This window comes from Mirounga angustirostris, unplaced genomic scaffold (assembly GCF_029215605.1).
Source record: "Mirounga angustirostris isolate CCGP_5_RB_7025 unplaced genomic scaffold, mMirAng1.0.hap1 SCAF_8, whole genome shotgun sequence".
Taxonomy (NCBI): Eukaryota; Metazoa; Chordata; class Mammalia; order Carnivora; family Phocidae; genus Mirounga; species Mirounga angustirostris.
The window spans coordinates 80,430,763-80,447,903 of NW_026991716.1; the positions used below are offsets into that span (position 1 = coordinate 80,430,763).

The 17,141-nt window shown below is 37.0% G+C and overlaps 1 non-coding gene across 1 annotated transcript; it reads right to left on the bottom strand.

Annotated features, from left to right (window-relative positions):
• Positions 1 to 15,347: 15,347 nt before the first annotated feature.
• LOC123838019 (U6 spliceosomal RNA) lies at positions 15,348 to 15,457 on the bottom strand. Its single transcript, XR_006789362.1, has one exon. It is a non-coding gene; the product is annotated as a U6 spliceosomal RNA (small nuclear RNA).
• Positions 15,458 to 17,141: the final 1,684 nt, after the last annotated feature.

A 17,141-nucleotide genomic window follows, 5' to 3' on the forward strand; every position in this document is an offset into this window, starting at 1 on the left:
CAAAGTACATTGTTGATACTTTCCCGTTTATTTAGGAGGAGTCAAATTTCACAGCCATCTAAGGGCAGAAGATTGATAGTTTAAGTATTTTCTTTCTGGATTTTTGCCATAAGTCTGTCTTATGATAAGCTGGGTCTTTTTTTTTTTTTTTCCCCTGAGTCGGCCTGAAAAGCAATGTGGAAGAATATCACTGGGGATGCTTTAGTGAGGAGGGGAGAAGGACTATGGCAGAGATTCAGGCCCTGTTTCATCTAGCTCCATGGTCATGTGTTGGGGCAGATTTTGGAGTCAATGGCTCTCAAAGATCTTTCTGCTGGCTGTGGTACTGTCAATATCGCTCACTTAACTCCAGTGAAAACTTCTCTTTCTTAGGCGCGCCTAGGGGGCTCAGTCATTAAGCGTCTGCCTTCAGCTCAGGTCATGGTCCCAGGGTCCTGGGATCGAGCATTGGGCTCCCTGCTCGACGGGAAGCCTGCTTCTCCCTCTCCCAGTCCCCCTGCTTGTGTTCCCTCTCTCTCTGTGTCTCTCTCTGTCAAATAAATAAAATCTTAAACAAAACAAAACAAAACAAAAAATACTTCTCTTTCTTAGCTACATCTATCCCTCCAAAAGCTGTAGATGAGACCGCCAGCCTCTCACTGAAGGGTGAGTTTGTCTGTATGTGTCTGACTGGCGCATAGCTCATGAGACTAGAGGCACTGGAAGGGCAAAGAGTTTTTTTCTGCCTTGGGTACTTTTGTATCTTTAGCAGCTAACACATTTCTGGCTCATGGTGGAAAGTCAAAGTAACTTCAAACAAAATAGTAAACACATCTTCAGGATCTCACTCAAAATCCAGCATAGTACTCATCCATAAAACCTTCCTTCACACTATTTTCTATCACCTTCGAAATGCTATATCTGATAGTTCGATTTTACTCCCTCTGTAGTTCCATAGTCATACATGTTTCTCTTGTAGCGTTTGTCAGGGTACCTCACAATTATATATGTCTTTCCCACTAGCTTATGTCATTATCAAGCACAGTAGCTCTACAAGTGAGAGTTTAAACCCTGGGGCTCTAAATTCCAGCCCTGCTACTTTATACCTATGTCATCTTAAGTGATTTAACTGCTAAGATTGTTTCCTTATTTGTAAAATGGATATAATTCATTCATTAAGTATTTATCATTGATGTATTTATTATGTGCCAGATGCCAGTGTAGGTATTGGTGATAGAGTTAAGAGAAAAGAAAAATAAAGGGCCCCTGGGTGGCTCAGTCGGTTAAGCGTCTGCCTTTGGCTCAGGTCATGATCCCAGGGTCCTGAGATCGAGCCCCGCATTGGGCTCCCTGCTCAGTGGGAAGCCTGCTTCTCCCTCTCCTGCTCCCCCTGCTTGTGTTCCCTTTCTCGCTGTGTCTCTCTCTCAAATAAATAAATAAACTCATTAAAAAAATAAAAGAAAAATAAAAAGGAAAGTAAAGAGGAGGAAAAGCAAGTGGACAATGTCCTTGCCCTTATAGATAGTACGTTCTAGCTACAGATGGATACTTATCTATCCATGTCCAGATCTTCAAAACAAGCAAACAATATAATTTCATACATTTACGAGTAATCCAAAAAAATAAAGCAAAGTAAGGGAATAGAACCTGATAGAGCTGGCAGAAAGTCCTAGTGCTTGCTAGAGAAGCTAATTTGTGAATTAAAGAAGACCCTCCAATCCTTAGGGCTATGCATATATGTTCTGTTTCTTCTTGATGCATTGATAGGATTACACTTTCTACCGTCTCTTGAGTTAGGTATGACCTTGTGACTTGCTGTGGTTCATGAAAGGTGGACAGAAGGGATTCCCATGCAGAAGTTTTAAGAAGAGCCAATTAAGATTTAATGTATCTTCTTTCCCCTGTTGGAATTATTTTGGAAATATTTATTGAGAAGGGGCTTTCTTTAGCTTCGGCCTTCACAGTGACCCACACTGGACATCAGCCCATAATTTGGGAATGGGTTTACTGTAGCATGACCTATCCTATCCTTACTGATACATGCCTGATCACAATGTCTGGCACCCAGAAAGTACTTGGTAAGTTCTTCTTCTTATTAATTTTATTTTGGTAACATTTGTATTGTCAATGTTGAAACATACTAGGGAGTCAATATCTTTCTCTTAATAAGCATGAGTTTTAAGGCATTAAAGTGCAAGTCTTCTGAGCCTACCTTCACAAATAGGAAAAGTAAAGTCCAAGTAATTCAAATTACCTGTCAGAGGGGGCAGAGTGGCAGCACTTAGATCCAAAGAGGTCCCCCTGTGGGAAAAATTAAACTTTGTTTCTAATGCTCTTTTTCTATTGATTAGCAATATAAAACTAGATACACACACTTTTGAAGTTATTTTATTCAACAACATAGTAAATCTAATTATAAATTCAGAAAACCTTTAAAAATCAAGTATATAAATAAAAAATGTTAACTCTAGTAAAATACAATTAGGAATAATAAACTTTGTCTCAAAATGCCAATATAAACTAATAATGGTTATTTATTTTGAGCCACAAAAATTAAATTTTAAAAGAAATAACTAAGTAACTTAACTGGACAGAAAGGTCAGTTTGAACTGAAATATAGCTCAGTTTCTCTTAAACCTTTGCAAGGGAGCCACGGTGTGTGTGGGGGGGGGGGACACATAACTTTCTCTGGTGGCAGAAATTGCTAACAGCACCAGAGTAAATCTGCTGGTTGTGAAACATGTAAGGACAGATCTAGAGAAGAGGAGAGAAATGCAAAACACATCAGAGGCAATTTTTCAGTGGATAAAATTAAATCAAAGGAAAAAGCAAGTTTACTGGAACATAAATATAAACGATAAAATGAGAACTACATTTCTAAAATAAGAATGTGTCCCTTAAGTATTTCAATAATATCTATAAAATCAACTCCATGATTTAAAATTCTGTAAATGAAATTTTAAATATCTTATTTCTGATGTAGACTAAAAACTAGTGACTTGATTATATTGTTTCTTTTTAGAGCTCACTATCTACCACAACAATTGCTGCAGCAAAAGAATTAAATTGAATTTGTATTATATCTTAATAACAAATATAGGACAATCACCATGGTAGCTTTAATAGACTTGACTTGAGATAATGTGCTTTAATAGGTTAAATTTGAAAATATGCAGGTAATGCTTTTTCTAAGTCACTGAGATAACCAGTACAACTTCCTTTACTCTGGGAACTGAACAAGAAAAATTTATTCAATAGACTAGGACATAAGTTACACTGTACTTTTAATTTTCCTGTTGTTTGACAAGACATGTTACCCTAAATAGAACAGATTTGTAAAATGTGTTCAGGTAAGAATGAGAAATTGCCTTTTGCTTTACTTTTAGGATTTTTCTTTTCTTTTTATTCCAAGCTCACAGTGCTGATTATGTGCCTATCAAAAGAAACCTTAACCAATCAACCAAGTTTCCAGCAAGTAGTTTCTAGGAACTGCACGCTTCAATTTGTGTAGGTATAAAACCCAAACAAACAGACCTATGCACAAATTATCACAACAATAAAAATGATCTACTTCTTAAGTTTTATCAATAAAAACTTATTTTAATTCATCCGTCTATCCATTTCAGTTGATAAGTAGCTTTGGGATTTGGAAAATTGAATATAAACATAATTCCAGATAATAAACCATAAAGAAAAATAATTATATATATATATATCCTATATTAAGTCATACATATACTATCCATGGTGACATACATATAGAAAGATATAGACTGCATATACATATGTATGTACACACATATCTACATCTCTCTATCTATCTATATGTATGTATACACACACACATATACACACATACTCAGAGGCATACGTGTGTGGCTTAAATTCTGTGATCGTGTCCCATACTGGAAACAATACAAATTTTGAACTAATTTAAACAGAAAAAAAAAATTATGTTTTCTTTTGTTCTAAAATGAAAATACAGATCTTGTCCTTTTCTTGAGTTCAGTGAGTTTTCCTTAAATGGTTTGACACTACCGTGTTAGCAGGGGTAGTCAGACTCCCCAGAATTTCCAAAATGTATTAAAATAAAGGACTCTTCCACTAACAAACTCCACTAGAATTATCAATTCTTCACCACTGAAGTTTAGTCATTAGGCAGATGGATGGGTTTCTACTCCTCCTATCATTTTTAATTGTCATGGAATTACATTTATCCTCCCTAAACCAGTACAATGTATGCTGTTCTTGCTTCAGTTGAAAGGGATGCACCCTCGAAGAGATAAATTATTCCATTATCACCAAAACATTTATTAAATGTCCATATTTTTAGGAGGCAGGGCTGAATGTTATAGACAGGAATTAATTAGGTTTAATTCCTGCCTCACTGGGGGTGAGAGTGTGAGATGTCCAGACAGCAATGATGCAGGCACCCGAAGGCCATGCATCAAACATGGGAAAAGAGATGAGTTGAGTAAGTTGCTATCATGAACATTTGCACCCTTGAGCAACGTATATCAGTGTACTGGGTGAAAAAGGAGACCCTCCGGAGATGCATGCCACGGTGATTCACAACCACTCCACCAATCATACAAGAAAGACCTCTGCCAAAAGAAATCCCAGGATTTAACTGAGTGCTGTTCAAATGAGAGCATGATAAGAAGGGATAGGTGCAGTGGGATTTTTCCTAAATCTTCCATATCTCATCTCAGAACTTACCAAAGGGAAGTGATTGCCAGCTACATCTGCTGTACATATTTTTTAAAATGCCTTTGTGCTGGCGGGAGGAGGGATCAAATAGGAAATGAGCGGGTTACTGGCAAACATGGAGAACTACACCAGAGCAGTGAATACCTTTCATACTGGTAGAGTTTTAAGTATATGCTTAGAGAATTATACCCATTTCATACATCAGACACCCCTAATGCACCAATATGTCACTACCTCTCCTTTACTGCCCAGCTCTAAGTGGTTACTGGATCCCACTAATTCTACCATATTTCTATCTCTCAACTTAACCTCTCTTTCACCTTTTGCAAAACAACCAAATTATCATAGATTGTTCATCTTTTCTTTTTGAATAATTAAAATAACTGCCTAGCCATTTTTTTTTTTATTTCTAGTCTGTCTACCAATTTTTTTCCATAATGGGTCCACATGGTCTATTAATTTGAGGTTAATTTTTTTCAAAAATATACATAATATTATACACTTTTCACTTTAAAAATTCAAGAGTTTCCCATCAATTGGGCAATAAACTCTTGGCTAATCAAAATAATACATAAATAACTCTGATATATCAGTTTTTTTCTTCAGGAACCTCTTGATCACTACCTTAATTCCCCCATCTCAACCGCGAGTTTGATTAACTCATTGTGAGTTTTCATGCTTATCTGTATGTGTATGTATTGCTCTCTCTGCTTGAAATATTTTCTTTCTTCTCCACTTGAAGAGCCCTTCCCTTACCTCCCATATCAAATCTAAATGTTGTCTCTCCTACGTGCCTTTCTGGTGTGTTCCAAGGTACTCCCTACTGTTTTACCCATGACATTTTATGGGTCTGATTTTTCCAATGTATGAGAGCTCTGAAAAGGCAGACACAGGGTCTTGTTCATGTATCCTCACTTGCCAACACCATCAGTGATTTAATATCTCATTACATGTTGATTTTTATTTTTATAGTGATTTCAAGCACATTGTTTCATTTTATGGCTTTCAATGATTTTGCAAAGTACTACACCACAGATGTTGTTCTCATATAACAAGGAAATTGAGTATTAAAGCCAACAAATAAATGAGAGTTTTAGATTTGTTTTAAATATTTGCCTTGTTTTGTTTTATTTATAGCCTATATATCTTTCCAGTATATCATAGCATTTGTTACATAAACATTACATTCAATCACATGTGAGTGTGTGTGAATTTCCTTCTGCTAGGGGGTAAAAAGAAATATTATCCCTTTGTATGCACATGATTTTCTTTGAACATTCTTTAAGGATCAGGGTATTATAAACAACAAAAAATCTCTTATCCTTTATTTCTTTCATTTTGACTCTAACCTCATCATGACATAAACTATGGCTTGACAAATGATCCAACCAAGGTATTATAAAACATTTTTGATAGGTGCTTTAGGATAATGATTTATGAAATAGTTGTTGAGGTCAACTACCATGAATTGAGCATTCCAAAAGTCTCAGCACAAAAGTTCTAATAGATCATATCCTTTGTGCACTTTAGGGGAGGTAACCATCAATTTATTTGGATACTGTCTATGTTAGTTGGTATGTTTTATTTTTCTTTTATGCAAAACAGTGAGCATTAATATAAGTGAAAACCTGTGATGAATAGAGGTAAATACAAAAGGAACTGGTTAATGTTGTTCCTACATTTCTATGTTGAAAATAAACCAGATTTAGTTTTCATCATACATGAGAGGAAGGGGGCAGGGAATAATATTAGCCAATATAACCAACTCATTTTTCTTTCCAGAAAACAGCAAGATTTAAGAACATAGGGAAATAATGAGAGGAAGAACATCCAGGCATTTTTAGAACTCTGAAGGCCAATGATTAGATGATGGGTTTTGTGGAGTATAATACCGTTGTTTTCCTATATACAACACAGCCACTCAAGCAGCTTTTAGTGGGGCGCACGGCTTCAATTGCTTCTATTAGTGACTGTGATGGTTTTGTCCCGGTTCATTCACACTGGGTCACCCGATCCCTATTTGTGTGCACAGCCGGGCATTTATAAGCAGATGCCTGGGATCTGTTAGTGACTTTCTTCTGATGAATTGTGTGTGTAAAAATATCTCTTCTTATCTGAACATTTACAGCAAAATTTGGTAAATCATGTAAGATTCAGGAGGGAAGACATAAATCAAAAATAAAATCGTGATTTCAACACCTTGAACTCTTGCTGTGTGCTTTGTCACTCTTGGGCCTTACTCAAATGGTTAATGAGACCCAAATTATTTGAAATGCATGTCTCTAAAAATGTAAGTGGGATGCAACCACATTTGAGTACAGAGCTATTAAAATGATGAAATCATTATATTGTATCCAAGGATAAAAGACATTGTAAATATTTAGTCTTTCATAGTCACAAACCACTTAAATGGATGAATATAGTCTAGTCATTGGTTTATGGTTCTAATAACCTCCAGGAAATGTCAAATTCACATGTTATCCCAGAACACAAGATTTAGCTTTTGGATTTTTAATTTAACTAAAAGATGTGTAAAAGCACACAGTCATCCAGCTCCCTATTGGCTCCACATCTGTGTAGGATTATATGCAAACAATATTTGAGCTAGCACTGGCAGTCACATAGGTTTGCTAGCTTGAATGTAATTAATTGCGTGTTTTTTTTTTTAAGATAGACACAAAAAGAATGAAGGAGGACAATTTGGAGAAGCACTGTTTTCAGCAATAATCTTACATATGAGGTAAGGCTCAAAGTTGCCAAAATGGAATCTGGAAATAGAGATCCATCAGCTTTACGTCTAAAGTAAATCATAATTGTTCTGAAAATGATTAACGCTGGGTGACAGCCAATGTTCCTTTGATAAAATAGTACTTAGTTTGATTCCACAACTGAGCAGACAGGAAATGGCTCACCTTTTGGTAATGAATTAACTCTTTCATAGAGGGCTATAGTAATTCCAAAATATAAGCCCCCAAAAAGTCCAGGATGCCAGGAAATTAAACAGAGTTTCCAAGGGTAGCAAATAGTTGTACTGTTTCTAACACTGTCTTACATTCTTTACTTTTATTCTTATCTGCAGATTTTGGTGGACAATGTAACTATTGCTCAAGTTGTTTCTTAAAAATTCTCTCTGTGGATTTGGCAGCATCAAAGTAGAAGTTTAGTAAACAATGGTATTACGGTACTCCTTGGTGACCTTTGCAGCTTGCAAAAGTTACCCAAAATATTTTTCAATACTTTATAATAAGGGGAGACAGAGGCAGAGCAAATTCTCATAATTTGTCAAATGTAGTCAATAAAATTGTAATAAGATCTTGAAATTTCCTGATCCCTGGAATGCAAAAAAAAAAAAAAAAAAAGCAAAACAAACAAAACCCCAAAAACAACCCCCGCCCCAGGCCAAACTACTAAGTTGGGTCTCTGTCATCATCTGGTATATTTGAATGCTTCTTTTAGACACTCGTCTTCGCATTCTACTCCATACTCCCTATATGCAACATTGGCAAGTCCAGGCTCTCCCTTCCCATGGGGATAACTTAAATCCATCTAGAAAATGATTTGATCTGCAGAATGCAGATCATTTTAAACTGGAATGAAGAATAAAGCCTTGGAGACAGCAGAGAATGTGGTTATAGTAGTCCACATTAAAAATGACCAGAGCATCAACATGGGATTTGGCTGCTAGACTAGTGTGGTTATTAATGGACAAATGCTCTTTCCTCAACAGGGAAACTGCTTCTACTCCTTGTGGTTATGGGAATAGGAAATGGAAGGAAACAACACTTTACTGGCAGACACATTACTGACCCTGCAGAGGCAGCAAGAATAATGAGCAGAGAAGGCTTTAGAGAAGAGTGTCCTGCCAAGGAGAATAATTGCTGCAGGAAGTACAGGATACATTGGACATGATGTTGACTGGGTTGGATCATCCTCTATCAGAGTAGGATGGATCAACCAAATGGGTTGGTGAATCAAATTATCCTAAAATGTTGAAATCACTGTGTAGGAAGCAAGGGCATCCTGATTCTTGTCCATTTGTGAGTTATGGATATTTGAAGGAACCAACTTTTTACTTCACTTACAGGCATGTATGGACGGTTACTTGCTACCCATATATCTGGAATGGTCTTGAGTTCAGATATTCATTCTGCAATCAGAATATGTTTTGATTTTTTGTTTTAATGAATATGGCAATAAGAATGAGGTAGAGATGCAGTTTTAGACTAGCACAATTCTCCAAGTTAACGCTTAAGACAAACAAACAAAAGGGTCAGGATTTTTTTTTAATTATAGATTTTAGCAGATATGTTTGGTTAGAAATGAACAAATATTAAATGTATGTTTTTTTGATTTGATATTTTGCTCATTTCATATCTCAAAATGGTTTACTTATGACAGAATCAAATCCTTATGAAAAACATATTTGGAACTAGAGTCAATACAATCTAATGCATAAAACAGATGAAGGAGAAATAAATAATGAAAGAACATAAATAAATAAAATTAAGTGAGAAAACAAGCCATGTTACTGTAGGCTAAATAATATGTAGACAGGCCCCTCCTTAGAAGCAGATATTCTGTTTAGTGTTTTTTTTTTCTCTTTTCTCTAACACTTTGACTTAGGGAGCGCAGAGAATAGCTTCTCCTGGGAACAAAAGCACAATTAAAGGAGTCAAACAGAGGGACAAATCAGTACTCACCTCTGCTATTTAGAACTTGAGGCATAAGTGGATAATTTCTGAAGCAAGACGTCTTTTGCAGGGCTATATTTTTGAGATGCTTAAAATTTTTCCACTAACAATGTGTTCTCCCACTTGTGATTTATTATTGAATTTTAGAGCAGGAATTTATCGAGGCTTTTTGGGTCTCTAAAAAACAATTTGTTTAAATGAAACTCCCCCGGGAAAGGGTCAGAACATTATGAGCAGACACTCAGGCAGTTTTCTTTGTAATCATCTTAGAAAACCCTGCTTGCTGGAAAGGGAAAATAAGATGACCCTCGAAGGGGCTATGGGAAAAGGAAAATGGGTGCCTCGCCTGGGAAGAAATGGAAGTGAAAAGGTATTAAAATGGACTATGCATAGTCAAAATATTATCATAACTAACAAAAATGACAATAATCCATTTTATTTTATGTTTTTCACTTTTTCTAATTTTATTGAGGTATAATTGACATACACTATATAAGTTTAAGGTGTCCAGCATAACGGTTTGATTTATATATATTATAAAATGATTACCTCAATAAATTTAGTTAACATTCATCATCTTATAAATACAATAAAAGAAGAAAGCAAAAAAATAAAAAATAAAAAAATGGACTTTCTTTGGATCTCTGCCTTTTCTGCAGTCTGCCCCACTCTGGCATACAAAGCGGTCCAGCTCTGGCAGCTCTTCGTAATGATGTTCTTGGCAGTCAGCTGAAAGTCTGCAGAGAGAATGCCACAGTCACGGTAGGATTGTTTCCGTATTGAAAAAGCAGAGACCAACTTCTTGGCACTCCATCAGAAGAGATGTGATTTCCTAACGAAAGTGGAATGCTCAATCAGAAGGGTTGTTGGAACCTTCCCCTCTGCCACTAAACCTGGTGAATGGTTTGAATTTTTCCATAATTATTTCAAATTTAGCTGCTAGGAGGCTGTGCCGACCGTTCCAATTTTTCTTTCAATTTTGCCTTTTGTTGGATGCTCCCTCAAGTCTTCCAGGATAGTTCAGTCATTAGTCAGAGCTGGAAGGTTTATTATTTATTTTGACAGTCACCAGCTTATTTTGTCAAATAGTACACATTACTGCTCCATTTGACAGGTATTACTCTTAAAATCCTTCAGTTTCTTTTTCCTCCTTTGAGTGAGGCTTCTATATCTGCTGTCTTGTTTGCCTTCCCAAAGGAAGCACAGTACATTTTCTGGTTGATAAAAGCTTTGCTTTGTTGCTACTTTTCAGTGACAGATTAGGCAGCCATTGGTCAAAAACTTTTTTCTTGATTTAATCTAAATTTTGGTGATGTGCTTAAGCTGGGATCCAATGGGAGATAAAATAGAAGAATAAAAGAAAGGATAGTGGGCACAGTGTAACTAGAGGCAAGAAAACACTGCCGTTCACCTACAAGATGAATATTGTGAGGTTAGAAAGGTCAAAACGAGTTTTAAGTTTAATGGTGTGAGATTCGGTTAAAGAAAAAAGAAGATGCATCATGTATTTGATTCTCTCACACAAGAAAATACTGGTGGTTATGATGACATAGAAGAGAACACTAGGCCAGATGAAAGAAGTTAGGTAGGTCTTTCTGGAGAAGGCAACTTCTGAATTGATTTTTAAAGATAAATGGTTATATAGGCCAAAGAAGAGATGGTGGGAAGGGCCCTCTATAATGATACTAATATAGGTGGGATGGTGAATTTGATTTTGGATGTGTTGCTTATAACATATTATCAAACATTTAGGAATTAAGTTTTCTCTGATATTCATGGTCCATCTTTGTTACCCATTTGGTTCTCTAACTTCCTTATCTACTCAAATGTCGCATTTTCAGGAAGCTTCTGACTACCCAATGAAAATATTTCTCTATCACTTCCTTGATAGTTCTCTATCCTGTTAAGTCCTGTTTGTTTCTTTTTTTCCTTTTCTTTTTTTTTTAAGATTTTATTTTTTATTTATTTGAGACAGAGAGAGTGAGAGAGAGAGCGAGAGAGAGAGAGAGAAAGAACAAGCAGGAGCAGGGGCAGAGGGAGAAGCAGGCTCCCCGCTGAGCAGAGAGCCCAATGCGGGGCTCCATCCCAGGACCCTGGGATCATGACCTGAGCTGAAGGCAGATGCTTAACCGGCTGAGCCACCCAGGTGCCCCTCCTGTTTTATGTTTCTTAACAGAATGTTTTATCATGTGACAGGAAGAAAAAGCAAGTATTTGTCTAATTACTTATTGTCAGTCTCTTTCTGTGTTTTAGCAGTACGGTGCTATGAAACATACTCCCCTAACACTAAGTGGATAAAATGCAACATGTTTATTAATTACAATTTTGTGGTTCAGGAATTTAAGCAGGGCCCATCAGAGATGTTTAATCTCTGCTCTGTTGTGTCAGCGGGGCTTACTTATTCAGATGGTAGGTGGGTTGGAGGATCAAGAATGGCCTCACTCACTTGTCAGGGGCCATACTGCTGGGCTATTGTCTGGGGCTTCTCTCTTCACATGGCTCCTTTCTCCAGATGGACAGCCTGGGCTTCTTTACCAGGAGCCTCAGAATAGCAAAAGAATGCCATACGTCATAAAGCCTACACCCTGAACTAGTACAGCATCACTCTACCACTTTCTATTGGTCAAATCAAATCCCTAACCAACCCCATGTCAAGAGGAGAAAAAATGGATTCCATTTTTTAATGTGAAAAGTTGCATGCACAACATATGGTTGCTCATTTATTACTATTTTCTTCATTATGTCACTGAAACACTGTTGAGTACCACACCCACATCTCCAATCCTGATTTCTCTCTTTTTAACTAGAATCTTTTATCTCTATCTGCTCATTTGTATTTCTTCTTATATGGCCTAGTATCACTTCAGAAACAATATATTACAAATAAACTCATCTTTCCTCCCATGCCAGTTTTTTTTTCTCCTCGTAATTCTTCTATTCCATAAATGCTACTATCTCAGGCTTTTATTATCACCAAGGATTTAAAATGTGGAGTTATCTCTCTCTCTCCTTTTTGCAATCAGATAGAAGCAGAAGCACATTTGAAAATTGTTCTACACAAGTTGTTCTTTATTATTTTGGCAGTGTGGAATTGAGTGGATGACTTAACCTTTCTGATCCTATTTATTCACCATTTCAAATTGGTATGATACTTTCATCTCAGGGTGATTGTGGAGATTAGTTTTGGAAAAAAAAAAAAAAACAACCTTTCTGGAGGACCTGAATATGTTAAGTACTCATTAAATGCAAATTTATAACTTCATGAAATCTTTCTATAGTACTCATGTGCACCATATTGATCAGCAACATTTTACATACATACTATATCTTCACAATTAGGAGTAAACTACTTGAAGGCAGTGACTCCCCAAATCCTTGGCATGGGGCCATACACAATTAGAATTTGGAACATGATAAAGCCTGTTGATTAACACATTAACATTACTTTAAAAATATAAGCACCAGGGCCCCTGGGTGGCTCAGTCGTTAAGCGTCTGCCTTCAGCTCAGGTCATGATCCCAGGGTTTTGGGGTCGAGCCCTGCATCGGGCTCCCTGCTCGGCAGGGGGCCTGCTTCTCCTTCTCCCGCTCCCCCTGCTTGTGTTCCCTCTCTTGCTGTGTCTCTCTCTGTCAAATAAATAAATAAAATTAAAAAATATATATATAAGCACCATTTTGGGGGGAGGGAGTAAATGTGAACTCACTGGCTTTACCAACATTAAGGTAATATATATTAGTTTGTTGTTGTTTTGCATGCTACATTATGCTCTCTTCTCTATAAAGGAAACCTAAAAGAAATGGTGCAAAGGGACTACTGTTTTTGACAGTCAGAGGAGAGTTTTCAAAACCTAATGCCAGATGTTGGGTCAATCTTGGGAATCACATTCCTTTTAGTTTTACATTAAGAACTTTATATCTCTTTTTAAGACATCCAATAATATTGCAGCAATTACATTTTGAGGCAAAAGCATTTTAGAGACCAAACGCTTTTTTCCCCTCTCTCTAAAATATGATTATTTCAATTACTAGTAGCAACAATTAATCACTAACTGATTCATCAGCCTGCAGCTGGGATTGGAGAGCTGACTTCCTTTTTTTATTCCTATGTTATGCTCTACTGTGCTCAGCAGGGATTGAGTAATAGCAAGCTAATAACCTTTCCCTACCCTCAATACCTTTTTCTAATACCAGCAAAGAAGAAACTTTTGAATATTTTTTCTCAAGTACATCTTTCCCCCATACATTTCTGAAGGGAACTTTAGCATTGCAAGTCTTGATCCATTTTGCTGTAAGAATAAGACATTATAGAAAGATATTTCCTTAAGGTTTGACCAACCATTCTTTGCTATGTTTCGTTAAACAGCTCATGCTAGAGGAATGTATATATAACTCACTCCAAATGGGTAGTGCTTTTCTATTTCTTGGAACTAATCTGAGTCGTATGACTCCAGATATACAATATATTACTATACCCACCTACCCAGCAATAGATCTCCAAGCATTCTTGTGTTCTGATTATCAATATGTTGCATTTCCTAGAACTCAGTGTGAAGATACTGTAATCTATTTGGGTTCTTATGAGGAGGTGCCAGAAGCTTGACCTAGGACAAGCATACTCATCCTTTACTCCAAAGGAGTAGGTTCTCTTATAGCAAGGGTTCTCAATTAAAAAATCCATAAACTTCTGGGTCACTGGAGTGGCTCACTTGGTTGGGTGTCAGACTCTTTATCTCAGCTCAGATCTTGATGTCAGGGTTGTGAGCTCAAGTCCTGTATTGGGTTCCATACTGGGTGGGGCCTACTTAAAAAAAGAAATAAATCCATAGACTTCAAACTATCTGCAAACATCAAAGCACAATTTGTGTCATTGGGCATTTTCTATATTTTTCATCAGTTTTTCCAAAATATTAAAATCAATCCCCTGAGTTCATCTCAGGACATACTGAATAATTTTCTATATAACAACATTAATTTATTCACTTAACTATTTTAAAGTCTAGTATCCTATGAAAATGTTAGCTATAAGTTCTAAAGTCTACTCTCCCTAATATAACTGAAATCATAATTAGTATGCATTAGTAATACAGATGTCAAGAATTCAGTAAGGTCTGAGACTTTACCCTACCTATGTGCTAAGTTAGCTTGCTATAATTTCATGGGTGCAGGGGGAAGACATGAGACTCCTGAAACAGAAACAAAGAACTTTATTACTCACAGCAATAGTAGTAGTCAGAGTATCAGCATTTTATGCTGGTGTCCCACAGGGCAATGTTAAGTGGGCCGAGTGCCCGCTCACACATCATTATTTGACTTATAGGAGTAGAATTCCAACTGTAGGAAATAATGAATCTTTTAGAATGGGCAGTAAACCTGATTTTGCCCCAAAGGGAAACAATATCTGAACAGTAAGGCCCATGGAGAATTGTTTTTTAACTATATTCATTCCTTGATTCAACACTGTTTTGACTTCTGGAAAAATTTCCTATGAGTATACTACTCTGTCAGGCACATTGATCAATATGACTCACAGAGATTAGGACTAAATCTGTTAAATTATTCTCATACTACATTTAATTAGGGTTACTATCAACAAGACTCTGAGCATCAGGATGAGGCAACATTCAGTATTAACATCAAGTGTCTTAGACCCAATCAGCTAGGCAAATCTCAACCATCTGGATCTACCTTAGAAATCCGGGTGTATTCCTCCTTAAGTTTCCACGTTGACCTTTCCACTTGGCTCAAGGCCTTAATCCAGGTACAACTGGGTATATTAGAGATCACACAGACTCTACCTTGCCCTGCAAGGAGAAAATCTACAGCCAATACCATCTATAACAAGCCTGGCCACTGAGTTAAGGCTAACCTGAATGCATTCTAGGACAGAGGTGGTATCTTTAGGATCATCTCAATTAACCAACTGAGCCACCCAGGCGCCCTAGGATCATCTCAATTAATATCAGAAACAAACTTTATATCACTTTTCTTTATGAATTTGTGTGTCATCCTTGCACAGGGGCCATGCTAATCTTCTCTGTATCATTCCAATTTCAGTGTATGTGCTGGCAAAGCAAGCACTTGTATCCCTTTTTCCTAATAGAATTTTTTAATTCTAATTTTCCCTGTAATGACTCATATTGTAGGGGAAACTGACTATGAAGTTGGAGTAAGTAGCACATCAGCTACACTTCTGGGAAGATTCCCCAAGCAACTAAATGTAGCTCATTTTGGAGACACAGAAGAGTCATTCAAGGGCTACATTGTCTACTGGGAGTGTTTCCTTAAAATCTTGGAGATCTCTTATGATTACTCCCAAGAGGACAATCATCAGTTTAGGGGGAGAGAAATAAGCTAATCCTTGGTTTCCACACAAGACCTATAATCCCAAGAGTACACTTGGTATCCCTAAAAAGAGAGCCATTTACAATTATGAAAGCTCCTGAAGTGGAATCTACATCACCCAGAAGCACAAGATGATATTGCTCCATTTGTGGTCTCCAAGCTATCTGGTAGGTCTTAGGTTTCAGTTCAGTTGAATAATTGAGTCTACTCATTGTTTTTGAAGGTAATATTTGAGGATAGTTAGTCCAGTCTGTCTGGTCCACGCTATCAGCCAGATAACCTTCACCCAATCCAGGAAATCACTATGCTACAGCAGTGGGAATGTGGATGAAGCAGATAACTAAAGGTGTTTACAGGAATTATACTGGGGAAAAAAGGAATTGTACTGGGAAGTGTAGGGACTAGGGCTATTACCTTCCCTTTTGATAGACTTTTTGGTAATTTTAAGATGAATGGCAATCAAATGGTGACCAGAGCTGTCTTATGGGGAATTATGACCCAGAAATCAGTTAAATTTAGGTGCTTGATAGTTTGGGAGAGACACATGAGAGGATTTTTCTTGAGGAAGGCTCCAGCCATGGTCTAAAGGAAAAAATAAATATTAATGTCCTTTTGCCATCTATGTCTCCCATGGTCTAAGATGATCCTTCCCCAGATGCCAGATTGTTGCTCTTCTTACAGTGCCATAAAATACCTGTGTCCCATTACAATAGCTATAACTTTACCTTTTCTCAATCATCCCCTACTCACACTCCCAGTTTTAATTTAGAAGGGACAGGTGCAAAAGTTACAAAAACAATTTAGTTAAACTTATAAACTCTGTTATTTCCCTCACTTTGGCCAGTGTGGGCTGCTGTAGGGGAACTTAGCAAGCAGCGTACTTGACCAAGTGGTCATTATCTTTATGATGTAACTATGCCATTCTTCTAAGAGAATCCGGGTGGTTGAATAAGAATTAAACAGAGGTTGTACAAACCAAGCCATCCTGAAGTTGATAGTGAGGAAAAGTAACAAGTAGCGTGCTCAATAATGGTCAAGTCAGAATCTGGAGACAGCTTTATTTAGTGGTCAAACTGATTTACTACAGAGTGTAGATGAGGAAGAGTTGAGGGAGGTAAAGCCAGAAACCTTTTTGGGTCAATTTTTGAGGCTATTCTAATGTTCTACAATACCAAATGCCTTAGTCATTATAGGAAGTCCATTGAGTAACTTGATTATTAGCTCATTGTCATGTGACTTATACAGAAAAGATGCACCAGTGTTAGCTGTCAATGGTCCATAAAGCTGAACACATGGCATAGACTAGTTTAAAGAGCCACCACAGTGGTGTGTTGGACTCTGCTGATCAGACATGGAACAGCAACACTGTAATCTGAAAATTGTTGAGAGCTGTGAACACTGCTGATCCCCCTGAGAGGGG